The sequence below is a fragment of the Ranitomeya imitator genome, chromosome 3 (assembly GCF_032444005.1).
Source record: "Ranitomeya imitator isolate aRanImi1 chromosome 3, aRanImi1.pri, whole genome shotgun sequence".
Classification (NCBI taxonomy): domain Eukaryota; kingdom Metazoa; phylum Chordata; class Amphibia; order Anura; family Dendrobatidae; genus Ranitomeya; species Ranitomeya imitator.
In genome coordinates this window covers 125,725,705-125,739,150 of record NC_091284.1, presented here as the reverse complement: position 1 = coordinate 125,739,150, position 13,446 = coordinate 125,725,705, and positions in this window count along the sequence as shown.

Genomic DNA, 13,446 nt, shown 5'->3' with positions numbered 1-13,446 from the left:
GGGTCTGCCTAATACTACAGGGTCTGCCTGTAGGGGGTCTGCCTATGGGGGGTCTGCCTAATACCACAGGGTCTGCCTATGGGGGGTTCTGCCTTATACTACAGGGTCTGCCTTTCAGGAGTCTGCATTATACTACAGGGTCTGCCTATGAGGGGGTGCTGCCTTATACTACAGGATCTGCCTATGGGGTACTGTCTTACACTACAGGGTCTGCCTATAGGGGTGCTGCCTTATAGCACAGGGTCTGCCTATGGGGTGCTGTCTTATGCTACAGGGTCTGCCTATAGGGGTGCTGCCTTATAGTACAGGGTCTGCCTATAGGGGTGCTGCCTTATAGCACAGGGTCTGCCTATGGGGTGCTGTCTTATACTACAGGGTCTGCCTATAGGGGTGCTGCCTTATAGTACAGGGTCTGCCTATAGGGGTGCTGCTTTATACTACAGGGTCTGCCTGCGGGGTGCTACCTTATACTACAGGGTCTGCCTATGGGGTGCTTCCTTATACTACAGAGTCTGCCTATGGAGGGTGCATTATACAATATAGAGTAGGCCTATGGGGAGTGCATTATACTATATTGAAGACTATCTGGTACATTATGCTATATTGAGGATGATCTGGTGCATATACTATATGGAGGGTATCTAGAGGGGCATCATACAGTGTGGGATTACAGTGTTGGAGCCATCAGTTTGGAGGCTACTAAGGGGTCAGTATACTGTGTCTAAAAGAGCATCATACTGTGCATAAGGGAGCTGTACAGGAGGCAGACTCGGGACATTATTAAATGTAAAGTTGCCCACTTTACATTTAATTGTTATAGGGGAACTCAGGTTACTGTGACTATCAAAGGGGCACACAGGGCAATATTACTTTCTAGGAGGCAAAACATGGGCACTGTTTTCTAAGGCACTTGCACCTGGCATTGCTATATTATAGAGGGGTGCCTTAGAATTTAGAGGGCACACAGAACCACACAGCAGGGGCAGTAATAGGGACACATACGGCAGCAGCGGCTCAGTATTGGGGTATCAGGGGCAGTAATAGGGACACATACCGCAGCAGCGGCTCAGTATTGGGGTATCAGCAGGATAAGGGGTTTGTGCAGGTTGGGAATAGATAGTGATGGGGCTGGAATATGAGAAGTGAAATGTGTCTTTGTTGTTTTCTCTGCAGCCGAGTCATTGCTGGAAGACGTTGTGTCGGTCTGGGCCAGATGGAAAAGTCAGGAAAAATGAACTACTCTATCATAAAGAACTTCAGCGGTAAGTCACCATCTGTAACTGTGCTGTGATCTATGTTCTGTAGGGCTGGTATCTACCACTGACCATATGGCGGTAATATCCATGTTGGTCGTTATATAGAGATTATTTTCAGTAACATCGCTGTCATCTGCTGAGGTTCTCCTCCACTATTAGGGCACGTCCCCCTGTTGTAATCAAGGTTACCTGGTTAGGGGCCCACTCAGAAGCTTCGCCCTCCTGAGCCAAAACCCTAGCTACGCCTTTAGGTCCGAGCATTCCTACATGAACAGTTTCCTGGAAAGTGGATTGGTCATAGTGGACCAGTTGAATGGCCACCAAGGTCTCCCGATCTGACCCCCTTAGACTTTTATCTTTGGGGTCATCTGAAGGCAATTGTCTATGCTGTTAAGATACGAGATGTGCAGCATCTGAAATAACGGATACTGGAAGCCTGTGCTAGCATTTCTTCTGCGGTGTTGCCATCAGTGTGTCAAGAGTGGGAGAAGAGGGTTGCATTGACAATCCAAAACAATGGGAAGCACGTTGAACACATTTTATAAGTGGTTATAAACTTGTACATAACTCATGAAAGAATAAAGTTACATTGAAACCAAGCACACCATTGTTTTTCTTGTGAAATTCTCAATAAGTTTGATGTGTCACATGACCCTCTTTCCACTGGAAAAAATAAAGTTGGATCCAAAATGGCCAATTTCAAAATGGCCGCCATGGTCACCACCCATCTTGAAAAGTTTTCCCCCTCCCATATACTAATATGACACAAACAGGAAGTTTATATCACCAACCATTCCCATTTTATTTAGGTGTATCCATATAAATGGCCCACCCTGTACAATAGGGTCCTGTTTTACTTGTAAGTCTGGCAACTTTCTTCCCTTATACTTGAAGATAAAAAACACCTCTGTTACGGATGCTGGTCTATATGTGATGGGCATAAATATCCCAGAGGGCACTGACCGATTAGAAGACTTTTAACTCAAGGATATCAGGGACCAATGTATTCTAAATAAAGCTGAGGCCCTGCAACATAATACTTCTAAAAATTCATTCCTAGTGCCCTTAACCTATGAGGATAAACTATCTGTGGAATTGGATACTATTATTGGTTAGAATGGGTAAAATACTCTGCACTCGTCATGAACAAGGATCATTGTATTGTCTGTTCCCTAGCTAGACCCCATCTAGACATGGTGCCCTTCACTATTAGCAACCAGACAAACCCCATTGCTTTCTCCTGCCTAATTCAACTATTTTCTGTTTCAGAGTGTATTCTGCTATAGCAACAGGGGCGGGCATACTGCATGTGCAGCCGGTGCGGCTGCACCGGGGCCCAGAGGTGGATGGGGGCCCCTGCAGGGCAGCTAACACTGAGGGCAATCTAGCATGTTTATCCGGCATAGGGGGCCCCCTGGCCAGATTGCCCTCACGTGTGGCAGGCAGGGAGTGATCCCTGCAGCTCCGCTGCCTATAGGAGAAAATGGCAGCGGAGCTGCAGGGATCCGTCCCACTTCCTGCCCGCGCTTCCTATCTGACACAGCAGAGCGACTGGATGTCGTCATCATGCTTCTGAGAGAGGAAGCTGCCGGCGACGGTGATGATGCAGCTGCGGGAAACATGCCGAGAGGTGAGTGGTGCTCTGTGTGTGTGTGTGTAGAGGTGAATGGTGCTGTGTTTGAGAGTGTATTTGTGTGTGTGTGTGTGTGTGTGTGTGCTGCGGCTGCTGGGGAGAATGCAGAGAGGTGAGTGAGTGGTGATCTGTGTGTAGGTGTAGAGATGAGCCATGGTGTGTGTGTTTGTGTAGGTTGTGGAGAGGGCAATGATGGGGTAGTGGAAAGGGCAATAATGGTGGTGGCGGGGGAGGAGGCAATGATGGGGGTGATGGGAGAGAAAGCAATGATGGAGGTGATGGAAAGGTCAATGGTGGGAGTGTTAGGGTAGAAGGCAATGATGGTGGTCATAGAAAGGACAATAGTGGTGGTGGAGAAAGCAATAATAGGGGTGATGAGAGGGCAATGGTGGGGGAGAAGGCAATGATGATAGTGGTGGAAAGGACAATGATGGTGGTGTTGGAGAGGGCAATGATGGGGTGGTGGGGAAGAAGGCAATGATGGAGGTGGTGGAAAGGGCATTGATGGGGTGATGGGGAGAAAGCAATGATGGAGGTGATGGAGAGGGCAATGATGGGATTGATGGGGAGAAGGCAATGATGTCGGTGGTGGAATGGGCAATGATGGGGTGGTGAGGGAGAAGGCAATGATAGAGGTGGTGGAAGAGGCAATAGTGGGTGTGGTGGGGAGAAAGCAATGACGGAGGCGGTCAAAATGGCAATGATGAGGGTGGTGCGGGGAGAAAGCAGTGATGGAGGTGGTGGAAAGAGCAATGATGAGGTGGTGGGTGAGAAGGCAGAGATGGAGGTGGGGTGGTGGAGAGGGCAATGATGGGGTGGTGGAGAGGGCAATGATAGAGGTGATGGAGAGATCAATGATGGGGTGGTAGAGAAGGCAATGATGGAGAGGGCAATGATGGAGGTGGGGGAGAGAACAATGATGGCATGCAGGGGGAGGAGGACAATGAGGGATGTGGGGGATTGGGATGGGAGTAAGGGTACCGTCACACAGTTGCATTTTGATCGCTACGAAGGCACGATTCGTGACGTTCCAGCGATATCCTTACGATCTCGCTGTGTCTGACACGCTACTGCGATCAGGGACCCCGCTGAGAATCGTACGTCGTAGCAGATCGTTTCAAACTTTCTTTCGTCGCTGGATCTCCCGCTGACATCGCTGAATCGGCGTTTGTGACGCCGATTCAGCGATGTCTTCACTGGTAACCAGGGTAAACATCGGGTTACTAAGCGCAGGGCCGCGCTTAGTAACCCGATGTTTACCCTGGTTACCAGCGTAAACGTAAAAAAAACAAACACTACATACTTACCTTCCGTGTCTGTCCTCCGGTGCTGTGCTTCTCTGCACTGGCTGTGAGCACCGGCCAGCCGGAAAGCACAGTGGTGACGTCACCGCTCTGCTTTACGGCTGACCGGCGCTGACATTGCAGAGTAAAGCACAGCGTCGGAGGACAGACACGGAAGGTAAGTATGTAGTGTTTGGTTTTTTTAAGGTTTACGCTGGTAACCAGGGTAAACATCGGGTTACTAAGCGCGGCCCTGCGCTTAGTAACCCGATGTTTACCCTGGTTACCAGGGGACTTCCGGATCGTTGGTCGCTGGAGAGCGGTCAGTGTGACAGCTCTCCAGCGACCACACAGCGACGCTGCAGCGATTGACATCGTTGTCGTATCGCTGCAGCGTCGTTTCAGTGTGACGGTACCCTAAGGGGGACTTATAGTGGATTTACGAGCAGGGGGAGGTGGAGGAAGATGTTAGATATGGATGTAAGTGGAGGAGGGTGTTAAGCCCCTGATTGCATTCTGCCCATCTCACAATTCATTGTGATGCTATCGGGGACTTAAAATTTATTGGGGATTGGAAGAGGAGGCGGTAAATGTATAGGACACTTTATAATGAACTGAAAGGTGGGAGAAGACGCTGTCAGAGACTTGTAGTGAATTGGGAGGTGGCGGAGGATGCTCAGTACATGATGGCGTCTTCTCCCACCGTCAAATTAATTATGATGCTATCAAGGACTTATAATGAATAATAGGGAAACAGGACAGGAACTAAGGCTATAGCCGCACTTTCAGGATTTGCAGGAGAAAATTCTGCTCCATATCTTAATGTGTTGGCAGGAAGAAAGTTGTGTAAAATGCATTTACTTTTTTCCACATTTTCGCCATGCTTTTGTTATGTATTTTTCCCCATTAGTATGGGTGAAATATTCTGCAATAATTGACATTATGCAAATCTGCTGCAAATCTGCCTTACAGGTAATAGGGGAGAGTCACAGACTGAATAATTTATATTATCGAGAGTCAGAGATTATAGTTAATGGGGGACACAGAGCTGCTTATAACTTTATATTTTTAATGGTGCGTGGCTAATAGTATGATAATGGTGGGGTACATATCTGTATTCAGGGGGGATACACAGGTATCTATACAATGTATGTGACTTTGTTATTTTCCGGGCTGCAATGATCATCGTGACTAGACAAGTCAACATGAAGGTCTGACCAGATGGAGAACAAACAGGAGAAAGCAGCTCTAATCAAACGAGACATCAGCATTAAGTGCCTGGATGTAAATATTATTCTGTATCTGCACTGTGTGACGTGGAGTGATAATGTTATCTGTACAGTCCCTTAAGGTACCGTCACACTAAGCGACGCTGCAGCGATACCGACAACGATGTCGATCGCTGCAGCGTCGCTGTTTGGTCGCTGGAGAGCTGTCACACAGACCGCTCTCCAGCGACCAACGCAGGGCCGCGCTTAGTAACCCGATGTTTACCCTGGTTACCATCGTAAAAGTAAAAAAAAACAAACAGTACATACTTATCTTCCGCTGTCTGTCCTCGGCGCTGTGCTTTCCTGCACTGTGTAAGCACAGCGGCCGGAAAGCAGAGTGGTGATGTCACCGCTGTGCTTTCCGGCTGGCCGGCGCTCACAGCCAGTGCAGAGAAGCACAGCGCCGGGAACAGACAGCGGAAGGAAAGTATGTACTGGTTTTTTTTTTTTAACTTTTACGCTGGTAACCAGGGTAAACATCGGGTTACTAAGCACGGCCCTGCGCTTAGTAACCCGATGTTTACCCTGGTTACCAGTGAAGACATCGCTGAATCAGCGTCACACACGCCGATTCAGCAATGTCTGCAGGGAGTCCAGCGACGAAATAAAGTGCTGGACTTTCTGCAGCGACCAACGACATCACAGCAGGATCCTGATCGCTGCTGCATGTCAAACTGAACGATATCGCTAGCCAGGACGCTGCAACGTCACGGATCGCTAGCGATATCGTTCAGTGTGACGGTACCTTTATTCTACATTCTCACATTTGTGTGAAATGTCCATGTGTTTCCAGGTTTTTTTATCGGACGGGACACGGACTCAGAGTTGTATAGGTCCATTCACACATACAAGAAAATCACGGATTTGAGAATGAGATCCGTGAGGGTTAGAGAAAGTTCTGTTCTGATCCAATTTTGAGGATCAGAATATTACATACTCGATGCATCTGTAAAAGCGGGCACACCGACACTGCCACTGCACACAGATACAGGGATATAGCCTTATTATGTATAGCACAGTCCCTTAGTATGTAGTTTACTCACTAATTATGTATAGCATCATCCCTTAGTATATAGTATACTCACTTATGTATAGCGCAGCCCCTTAGTATATAGTGTACTTATTTAATATGTATAGCAGAGTCCCTTAGTATAAAGTGTTCTCACTTATTATGTCTAACACAGTCCCTTAGTATATAGTGTACTCACTTATTATGTATAGCACAGTCCTTTAGTATATAGTGTATTCACTTATTATGTCTAACACTGTCCCTTAGTATATAGTGTAATCACTTACTGTATATACTAAGGGACTGTGCTATACAGTGTACTCACTTATTTTGTATAGCACAGTCCCTTAGTGTATAGTGTACTCACTTATTATGTATAGCACAGTCCCTTAGCATGTAGTGTACTCACTTAGTATGTATGGCACAGTCCCTTAGTATATAGTGTACTCAGTATTTATGGCACAGTCCCTTAGTATTATTATGTATAGCACAGTCCCATGGTATATCCATATATAGACTGGCAAGCATGTTTAGAAACAGACTAACAACATTGCACAGCCACCTCCATACAGGTGGATGTGCCTTAAATAATAAGTGTCTCCCAGCCACTGGTTGAGGACACTTTAGGACGGTGTGCGTGGCTTCTTTAGGAAGGAAGGAGTGCACACCTTAAGCACAGTGCTTGGTGATCTGTGCAGCCGACAAGGAAGGAGGAGGAGGTGCGGGATGGGGGTTGCAGTGGTGAGGGAGTCGGTGTCCCTGCTGGGCGAGAGGGGCAGAGTGTAGCGCTACTGTACCTTTCCTTTATGCCCCCACTTTTTAAAGCTTGCAAGAATTCTCTCCAGGAGGAGTGGGGCATGGATGTTCTCTCTAGGTTCCCAGGACCATTCATCAGGACCAAAACCCTACCAATCCACCAGAAAAATTGTCTTTCCTCTTACCCTATACGTGGCCAGAATGTTCTCTACCTTGAATACATCTTCAATGCTGACTGGAGCAGGAGTGGTACCAGAAACTCTGAAAAAAGTACTGAGAATGACAGGCTTGAGGAGAGACATATGGACATAATAGGGGATTCGTAAAGAGGCTTGGAGTTTGAGCTTGTAGGTTACCGGATTAATCTGATTCAAAGCGGCAATCAGACCAATGAAACAAGGGCCTAGTTTATACGAGGGTACCTTGAGACGGGCATACTTAGACGACAGCCAGAACTTGTCCCCAGGACAAAACAGAAGCAGATCTAGACATCTCTTGTCCACGTGTCTTTTCATCCATTCAGAAGACTTCAGTAAGGTGGACTTGGTGTCTTCCCAGATTTTAGAAAAACCCTTAATGAGGGAATCAGCAGCAGGAATACTGGGATGTTGACCGTAGACCACAATGGTCTTACATGGTTGTTATATGAATATTCAGCCCAAGGCATGAGTTTATTGTGGCGGGCATTGAAAAAGTGCCACAGGAAATTGGTCAGGAACTAATAAACCCACTCTACTTTGATGGTGGTAGGCCAAAGAGAAATCCAATGTGACATTCAGCGGCTTGCAGGTAGCCCTCCAGAAATTAGAAGTAAACTGGACACTTCTATCCAAGACAAGAAGGAGCGGAAGACCATGTAGGCAGAAAACATATAGAATAAACGTCTTTGCAAGCACTGGAACAGAGGCATGAAATGAGCCATCTTGGAAAAGCGATTCACAACCACCCAGATGACGTTACATCCAGCCGATACTGGAAGATACTGGATGAAATCCATTGCAATATGCTGCCAAGGAGCAGATAATATAGGCGAAGGAAGTAGCTGAGCAGTCAGAAGCTGTTTTTGTTCTGAGCACAAGAGGGACATGCATAGAAGAAATCTGTGGTATTCTTGCTTAGAGTCGGCCACTAATAATGTTGGGAAAGGAGAAGAGGTGTTTTCTTCTGTCTGGCATGACCAACCAACTTAGATGAGTAACCACACAGAAGGACCCACTTCCTATCTGGTACAGCAACGTTAGCCAGAAGGGAGGGGAGACAAATCTAATGGAGTGACCATAATTATTTTGAAGGGCTCAATGATGTGTTGAGGTCCTTCCTCCTAGTCGGAAGACAAAAAATATCTAGAGAGCGTCCGCCTTGACGTTCTTATCAGCCAGATAGAAATGGAAAGTAAAGATGAAGTGGGCAAAGAATGGAGACCACCTGGCCTGTCGTGGATTGAGCCACTCTCGGACTGCAGATAGGCAAGATTCTTGTGGAGAGTATAGATAACCACGGGATGTATCACTGTCCTCCAGAGCCAGTTTTATTGCTAACAGTTTTCGATTGACTATCGAGTAGTTACGTTCTGGAGCGGAGAAGATTTTAGAAAAGAATCCGCAGGTCAGGATGACATGGTGGTATTAGTTTGCAAATCTGAGAAAACGCTGGATAGCTTTAAGTCCGTCAGGACTGGGCCACTTCAAGATGGCAGACACCTTTTCGGGATCCATTTTCAGACTGGTAAGAGAAGTCTACTTGAAGACGCACTTTTCATACTTGACGTACAGACCGTTCTTCCTTAATCTTTGCAGAACCTGGTGAACATCCCACCGGTGTCTGGGCAGATCGTGAGAAAACACCAAGATGTCATCTAGGTAAACTACCACAGATATTTAGAGGAGGTCCCAGAATATGTTGTTCACCAGTTCTTCAAAGGCTGCAGGAGCATTGCAGAGTCCAAAGGGCATTACCCGATACTCATAGTGGCCATCAGTTGTATTAAAGGCCATCTTTCATTCATCCTCCTGGCATATTCAGATCAGGTTGTACACCCCCAGAGGTCAAGTTTTGTGAATGACAATGCAAAGGTGACATCAACCCTAATACTATCACCCCACTTGCCAACGCACCAGGGCAAGTGGGAAGAGTGAGGATAAGTGCCAGATTTGGCGTATGTTTTGGATGCGCCATTTCTAGGGCTGCTAATAATGTTTTTTTTTGTCTACTAATTGGCACCATTTTTAATTAAGGAGTAAAAGTGCATAATGTAAGAATACAAAAATGATTAAAAAAATATAGACTCAGTAAAAAGATTTACAATATCAGTTCACATTTAAAGGGAACCTGTCACCTGAATTTGGCGGGACCAGTTTTGGGTCATATGGGCGGAGTTTTCAGGTGTTTGATTCACCCTTTCCTTACCCGCTGGCTGCATGCTGGCCGCAATATTGGATTGAAGTTCATTCTCTGTCCTCCGTAGTACACGCCTGCGCAATGGAAGATTACCTTTCGCAGGCGTGTACTACGGAGGACAGAGAATGAACTTCAATCCAATATTTCGGCCAGCATGCAGCCAGCGGGTAAGGAAAGGGTGAATCAAACACCTGAAAACTCTGCCCATATGACCCAAAACTGGTCCCGCCAAATTCAGGTGACAGGTTCCCTTTAAGTCAGTTTGACAAGCTGGAAACATCAAGAAGGAAAAAATATTTTCTTTGGGGATGAATGAACTATTCCCTCTTCTCACCATCCAAACCAAAGCAAGTACTCTTTGGCTGCTAATGTATATCTGGCTGAGCCAGAAGCGGCTGCTGTGGAAGGTGTGAGTGTCTCCTTTCACTGCACAAAATGTCACCAGGAACATCCGTGATTTCTGCACACATAGCTCCCAAAGAAACAGCAGCTCCCTTCTCGCTGTCTGATAATACAAAGAAAGGCAGCCAGAAATAAATAGCACTAATGTTACATATAATGAGTGACGACAGTGCTACATTTTTATGAACATTCTGTAGGCGATGAGAACAGTCTATGGATCTAATCATCTAACCGTTAAGTGCTGCCTACAAAATCTAATTTAAGAAAAAACTCAGATTTTTTTTTACACGGAAAATAAACGTTATTTGTAAGGATTTGGATTTCCTACTAAAGCTGAAAAAATGTTATTTGTGAGGATTTGGATCCAGGATCATACACATGAGCTTTTTCTGGAGTAAAAGTAAAATTCAAAGAGCCTGAGTATAAAGTTTTTGCTTTCAATACTAAATTCCTGTGTTTCTTTTATATCCTGCTGCAGTTCACAAAATTCATGCTGAGAAAAGCTATTTGGTGTTTCCTTTTGTATAGTTAATAGGAACGGAACTTGTGCGAGAGAATTCTCAGTTTTGTAAGTAAGAGAAAAGGATGAGGTGATGGTGAGACATGACAATTTTGTAACTAGGAGAGAACAAAATCTCCTGACAATGTTAACGGTAGGCTATAACTTGTATGTTCTTATACGGGTAGGCAGGAATTGTACAAATGCAGCATTGAAATCTATCTATCTATCTATCTATCTATCTATCTATCTATCTATCTATCTATCTATCTATCTATCTATCTATCTAGAGGTTGGACTTGTCACCTTTCATTTAATCCTTGTCCCTGAGCACAGTTTGGTATAAAAAAAAAAAACGCATTGCATTCACCGCCCTATGGTCAGTCTCTCCCGCTGCCCCCAGTGTCTGACATTAGCTGTGACACTGATGCAACATGAGCAGCGCAGCAGCCGATCAATTTGCTCAACATCTCTGCCAGTGTAGATATAATGCCCCACTCCTAGCCATTGAGCTCACTGACATGACATTGGCACTGCAGCCGTGGCAGAGACTCACTGGTGGACCCAGGGAAGATGAGTATAGCATGGTTTGTTTTTTTATATACCAAACGCCACCTAAAGACATCTTTAACTGAAAATCGTCAACCACTTTAAGGGTACGTGTCCATGTTCAGGATGGCCGGCGCTTTGGACGGAGCGGAAAACTCGCTCCGCCCAAAGCTCCGCCCCCTTCTGGAGACGCGATGATGCCAGATGTGTTCATTGCACACATCCGGAATCATCACAGCCCACACATAGGGCCCTGTGTTTTACCTTGCAGCGGCGCCGCAAGGTAAATGGACATGCTGCTATCTAAAAAGACGCGCCGCATGTCCGGAATCGCAGGGCCGCCGGATGCGTGTTACCACGCATAGTGGAGACGGGATTTCATAAAATCCCCTCCACTATGCAGTAACATCTGGACGCTGCGGATTGAATGCTGCGGCTCCACGCAGCGTTCAAACCGCAGCTAGTCCGGATGTAAAACGGCCCGTGGACACATACCTTAACGTGTGAGTGACCACTGCAACATTTAACATCCACTCAAAAGAGGGCTTAGGGCCGATGTCAGTGACACACACACACACACACACACATATATATATATACACACTAGATGGTAGCCCGATTCTAACGCATCGGGTATTCTAGAATATGTATGTAGTTTATTTATGAAGATTTTAGAATAATACATTGAATACACAGGATTCGGCCGGCCGCGATCAATTAGCGAAGCGTGGTTCAAATTCCGCGCCAATTCGCGGCCGGACTGCGCCTGTCGCTGATTGTTCACGGCCGCCACGTAGTATATAGCACAGCCACGTAGAATATAACAGCCCACGTAGTATATTGCACAGCCCACGCAGTATATAACACAGCCCACATAGTATATTGCACAGCCCACGTAGTATATTGTACAGCCCACGTAGTATATTGCACAGGCCACGTAGTATATTGCACAGTCCACGCAGTATATTGCACAGCCTATTGCACAGCCCACGTAGTATATTGCACAGGCCACGTAGTATATTGCATAGCCCACATAGTATATTGCACAGCCCACATAGTATATTGCACAGTCCACGCAGTATATTGCACAGCCTATTGCACAGGCCACGTAGTATATTGCACAGGCCACGTAGTATATTGCACAGGCCACGTAGTATATTGCACAGGCCACGTAGTATATTGCACAGCCCACATAGTATATTGCGCAGCCCACATAGTTTATTGCGCAGCCCACATAGTATATTGTGCAGCCCACATACTATATTGCCCAGCCCACGTAGTATATTGCACAGCCTATTGCACACCCCACGTAGTATATTGAACAGCCCACGTAGTATATTGCCCAGCCCACGTAGTATATTGCCCAGCCCACGCAGTATATTGCAATGTGGGCATCATATCCCTGTTGAAAAAAATGAATGAAAATAAAAAATAGTTATATACTCACCTTCCGTTGGCCCCCGGATCATGGTGAAACGGTTACCAACGCTCCTCGCGCGCTCCGGTTTAAAGAGTGCATTGCGGTCTTGCGAGATTATGACGTTGCGGTCTCGCGAGTCCGCTACGTCATCATCTCGCGAGATCGCAATGCATGGAGCGGTCACCGGAGCGTCGCGGGAAGCGGGAAAGGCCTGTTCTGGATCCGAGGGGCCGACGGACGGTGAGTATATAATGATTTTTTATTTCTTTTATTATTTTTAACATTAGATCTTTTTACTATTGATGCTGCATAGGCAGCATCAATAGTAAAATGTTGGTCACACAGGGTTAATAGCAGCATTAACGGAGTGCGTAACACCGCGGCATAACGCGGTCCGTTAGCGCTGCCATTAACCGTGTGAGCGCTGACTGGAGGGGATTATGGAGCGGCACTGACTGCGGGGAGGAAGGAGCGGCCATTTTGCCACCGGACTGTGCCCGTCGCTGATTGGTCGTGGCAATTGTCGTAGGTGTATTGCCGCAACCAATCAGCGACTTGGATTTCCATGACAGACAGAGGCCGCGACCAATGAACAGATAGAGGACAGACTGAAAGACGGAAATGACCCTTAGACAATTAGATAGCAGATATATATATCTATATATATATATAGATATATATATCTATATATATATATAGATATATATATCTATATATATATATATATATATATATATATATATATATTAGCTATTGAACCCGTTCTACGCCCGGGTGGCGAGCATTTATATTGGTATATGGTCTCCATCCTGTCATGTGCTGCTCCATCCTGCGTCCCCATCCTGTCATGAGCTGCTCCATCCTGCACCCCATCCTGTCATGTGCTGCACCCATCCTGCGCCCCCATTCTGTCATGTGCTGCTCCCATCCTGCGCCCCCATTCTGACATGTGCTGCTCCCATCCTGCGCCT